The following is a 5,000-nucleotide window of genomic DNA, read 5'->3' on the forward strand; positions in this document are numbered from 1 at the left end:
AGAAGGATGAAAGAAAAAGAAGTGTGTGCATTACTTCCCAGCAAACCCTATAATTGATTTCAGCACCCCAAGAGATACTAGCACACAAGGTTGGGAAATGCTGCTCTAGTTGAAGTGTTACAGGGTTCTAAGGCTGTTTTCATGGTTCTAGTGGCAGATTAACAACGTTTCTATACTTTTAGCAGGAAAGAAAATCGCTGAGAACTTTTACTAATCATCTTTGTGACCTTTGAAAAGAGTCGTGGTGAGAGAGCAGAGTGTGTGACTGGCGTGACTGGACTCAGAATAAAGACAAAGGATGTTTTGAAGGAGGACACCTGATAACCTTATAATGTTCATGAAGTGGAGAGTCATTTCCTCTCTACATTCTCTCTTTTACAGGGCACGCCAGACAGCAATTCTTTCAGCAGGTTTTCGTAGAAGTCAAGCCCTGGTAGTTCCGAGTATAGCAGTGTGGTTGCTCCAAGTATAGCAGTGGGCTAGAGTAGTAGCGGCTCAGTGCTCTTTTTTTCTTCCATTTTTTGTTACTCTTCGCCAGTCTCCCTTCCTACATGAAAAAAAGTAATAGTAGTAGTAGTAGTTGTAGTAGTAGTAGTAATAGTAGTAGTAGTAGTAGTAGTAGTAGTAGTAGTAGTAGTAGTAGTTGTTGTTGTTGTAGTAGTAGTTGTAGCAGTAGTAGCAGTAGTAGTAGTAGTAGTTGTTGTTGTTGTTGTTTTTGTTTGCTGTTTGATATTATCATTGTTGTTCTTGTTCTTTCTTATTTCTCCTGGCGGCGGCGGCGGCGGCGGAAGAAGAGAGGAGGAGAGGAAGGAGAAAGAAGAAGAATAATAATAAGAAGAAGAAGAAGAAGAAATAGTAGTGGTAATCTTACTCAAACGAAAAACATACCTAGTAAAAATGAACCAACAAACAAAAGCACAATTCCAAGGTTTCAATCCCCTTAAACAAGCTTAACGTGACGAACACTAAAGGCTTAAGGGATCTGGCAACACTAGTGGGATTCGATCGAGGCTGCATGACTTAGGGTGGTGTTTGTGGTGTTATGTGGTGTTTTGTGAACATTCTAGAGTATTTTGGGATATTTTGGTGGTGTTTTGTGGTGGTATGTGGTGTTTTGTGAACGTTTTAGGGTATTTTGGGATATTTTGGTGGTGTTTTGTTGTGTTTTGGTGTTTTTGGTGGTGTTTTGTTGTGTTCTGGTGTTTTTGGGGGTGTTTTGTTGTGTTTTTGTATTCCTAGTGCCACGTTAACAAGGTTTCTGCATTACCAACAGGACAAATTCTCTTTAGAACACAGTTATTGTCTCTGTGGCCCTTGGAATTGGTCGACGTAGAGAGGAAAGTGTTTCTGAAAATGTTCTAAGTTTCGTATTCAGAAAACGCTCTTCTCTCTTACCGCGACTGTTTTCCAAGGCCATAGAGAAGATTAGCCTAATTTTCAAGAGTGTTTCTCCAGGTAATATGTAGAAATCTTTACAATCTGGCTTTAGAACCATAAAAAACACCTTACAAAAACTCGTGTAAATTCAAATAAAGTCTTTTGAAATGCACAGAAGCTCAGAAGTGTTTGAGAGTTCTGAGTGTACGAGATTAAGAGTTTACCGTGAAGTCAATGAGTCAATGGCCGCACTGATTGCCCCACTGATTGCCCCACTGATTGGCAGGTTGACAAATACACCAAGGAAAGGATGAAGCAATTATGAACATCCTGTGCTGATGTGAAACCTACCTCTACACACGTACACACATACACTCCACTTGATATCTATTTCCTGTTCATCATAATGGTTTGAGAGTTCCAGCTAGCGGTTCATGTAGTATCAGTATTACGTAACTCTTTGCTCTCTCTCAAAAAAGTTGATTTTCAAGAGAGTTTTCAATGTTCTTCTCTGTCACCGCTATTTCTAAAGGAAGCAGAGATGATTAGTCAGATTTTTAAGAGTGTTTTCAATGTTTTCTCTTACCGCTGTTTTCAAAGGCCCCAGTGATGACTACCTGGGTTTTCAAGAGTACTTCCAATGTTCTTCTCTGTCACCGCTATTTTTAAAGGAAGCAGAGATGACAAGCCGGGTTTTCAAGAGTCCCAGTTTTGTTCTTTCGCCACTATTTTCAGACCACAGTCACGATTAGGCGGATTCTCAAGTGTTTTTCCTGTTGGTAATACAGATGTCTTGCTAATCTGTCACTAGAACAGTAAAACACATCCTTAGAAAGGCCGTGGTGCAGTGGAACCATGCGTGCTTTGCGGTCCGAAGGGTCTCCAAGCGCACGGGTTCGAATTCTGTCCACTGTCCGAGCGTAGGTTGGGCTTCCTCACTCGGGGCAACGGTTTCCTAGCGGGTGGGCTTTCAGATAGGAGTCATTCCAAAAAGTATCCCCTTTAGCCCATAAATTCCCGTGAAAATTCCGCATGTTATGTAAAGAAAAAAAAAAAAAAAACCGTGTCACTTCAGCTAGAGCAGTGGGCCCTAAACTGTGGACCATGGCACCCTGGGAGGCCATGAAGCAGAATACAGGGGACCATAGTCTAAGGCAGGGGTTCTCAACCTTTTTAATCTTATGTACCCCTCGAAGCCTTTCAGTATTGATCACGTACTCCTTACCCACAATGCAGCGTCTGGAAGGGTAACAATAAATGCATGGTTTATTGACTTAGTTTATTAAGTTTAAATTGTGTTATATATCGGGAGCAGACATTATTTTTAATTAACATTAGTATGTTTCTATGAGGTAGTGTCGATAGGAACTGGTACCTCACAGGGAGACACTGTATGTGACTAACATGCAATACATTTACCAAAAAAGGAACTATATCAGACAATTTTCGATCATTATGGCAGTGAACTAGTGTTGCTTGCAGCTAGTTGCAGCTTGTAACTATATAGTAACACTGTGTGTGTGAATAACGTATGAAATAATAAATCAGAACAAATATTATAGGTTTGCAAGGTTGTGTGGCAACTGTAATCCAAGAGAGCTTTCTCTCAATTGATATAACTCCAAGAGTTTCCTTGTTAACGTTGTTAACGTGTCCTGGTTCTAGTGAAGGACACATCCAGTCTAGCACATGTAGGCCACATTGTATACTACAAACAAATTTGCAGCTATTCAAAACTGAAACATTTTGAGAAACCTGCCACGTACCCCCAAAATTCCTCTCACGTACCCCTGGGGATACGCGTACCCCAGGTTGAGAACCCCTGGTCTAAGAGTATGATGTGTGCATAAAACCAATGGAGTTTAGCGGGTAGGCAGCCAGTGGAGGTAACATACAACAAAAGTGGAGGTAACAATCAACAAAATTACAGTATTTGCTAGACTGGTTTAGAAATGGACCTAATGAGTGTAGGACTGTGGTCACTGCCATGGGGTTATGCTTGGCAGTGAGCGGTGGCCCATAGACAAGCCTCCTGTATAGATTATGGGTAACGACCAGAAAAAAAAGTTTGAGAATAATAGAAAGAAGAAGAGAAAATAGAAGGATGATAGAAAGAAAGGGTAAATCACAGGATGACAGAAAGAAGAAGGGAAATAAAAGAATGAGAGGAAGAAAAGGGAAAACAAGAATGAGAGAGAGAAGAAAGAATAGAAGAAAACAGGGAAAAAGAATAAAAAGGAGGAAAACAAGAATAAGAGAAGGGAAAAAGGAAATAGAAAAATGAGAGAAAGAAAAGGAAAACAAAAGGATGAGTGAAGGAAAAAGGAAAACACGGATATAGGAAACAAATCAACTGTGTACAGAAATATTCCCATTCTGTCTCTCTCTCTCTCTCTCTCTCTCTCTCTCTCTCTCTCTCTCTCTCTCTCTCATTTTGTGTTTCTCTACCTTCTCAAATCCCTTTATCTCTTTTCTTCCTTGTCTCATTCTTGTTTTCCCTTTTCTTTCTCCCTTCCTTCTATTTTCCCTTCTTCCTTTTCTCATTCTTTGTTTTCTCCTCTTCCTTTTCTCATTCGCTTTTTCCCTTCTTCCTTGTATCTTTCTATCTTCCTTCTTCTTTTTCTCATTCTCTGGTTTCCCTTTCTTTTGCTCATTCTTCTGTTTTCCTATTCCTACTTTCATTCTTCTATATCTCCCTTCTTCTTTCTCTCATTCTTTATTTTCTTCTCTTCCTTCTTTCATTCCTGTTTTCCTTTTTTTTCTTCTCTCCTCCTTCTATCTCCCTTCTTTCTTCTCTCATTCTTGTTTTCCTCTCTTCCTTTTCTCATCCCTGTCTTCCTTTTCTCTTTTCTTATTCCTGTTTTCCCTTTCTCTCATTTTTCCGTTTTCTTTTCCTTACTATTCAATGGATAACATTAATTTTTCATTCATTCATTTTCTTTTCTCCCATTTCACAACTCACAAATGTCATATAAGGAAATGTTAAGTATAATGTCATTGTTTCATTGTTCTTGTCATTGTTTTCTTGTTTTCCATACTCTCTCTCTCTCTCTCTCTCTCTCTCTCTCTCTCTCTCTCTCTCTCTTCTTATCTGTTTTTAATCCTTTCGTGTGAGTTTGACATTTTCTTTTCTCTCTTTCTGTTGTTCTATTTTTCTGACATTCATTCATCCGTTACGAGAGAGAGAGAGAGAGAGAGAGAGAGAGAGAGAGAGAGAGAGAGAGAGAGAGGCGGGGAATAACAACACAAGGTCTCTCTCTCTCTCTCTCTCTCTCTCTCTCTCTCTCTCTCTCTCTGCACCCACCGTTCGGTGCTTCGGCATTGACTATCGCTCAGTTGGCGTTAAGCCGAGGACGGGAGAGGTTGGTGTGTGTATCTCTCTCTCTCTCTCTCTCTCTCTCCGTTAGTAAATGCTCGTTCTAATCTCGATGTGAATACCAATGTTATTCTAGCGGTAATAGTAGTAGTAGTAGCAGTTACAGGTGTTGTTGTTGTTGTTGTTGTAATAGTAGTTGTTATTGTTAGTGTTGGTAAGAGTTGTAGATTTTTGCTTCTTGTCCCCTTTATTTGTTTTCTTCGTTGTTTCTTTCTATTTATCATATTTTGTTTTTCTATATTCTCTT

The 5,000-nt window shown here is 39.7% G+C and overlaps 1 protein-coding gene across 2 annotated transcripts in view; it reads left to right on the plus strand.

Moving 5' to 3' along the window:
- The first annotated feature begins 4,645 nt into the window (after nt 1–4,645).
- The window catches only part of LOC123515131, a 5,933-nt gene continuing 5,578 nt past the window's right edge, over nt 4,646–5,000 (plus strand). The window contains exon 1 of one of the 2 annotated variants that reach the window (XM_045273584.1): nt 4,646–4,739. The gene's annotated coding sequence lies outside the window, so the exon portion shown is untranslated. Of the gene's footprint in view, nt 4,746–5,000 lie in introns of both variants that reach the window. The other variant, XM_045273594.1, reaches the window with a different exon arrangement.

Source organism: Portunus trituberculatus, chromosome 5 (assembly GCF_017591435.1).
Source record: "Portunus trituberculatus isolate SZX2019 chromosome 5, ASM1759143v1, whole genome shotgun sequence".
NCBI classification, from domain to species: Eukaryota; Metazoa; Arthropoda; class Malacostraca; order Decapoda; family Portunidae; genus Portunus; species Portunus trituberculatus.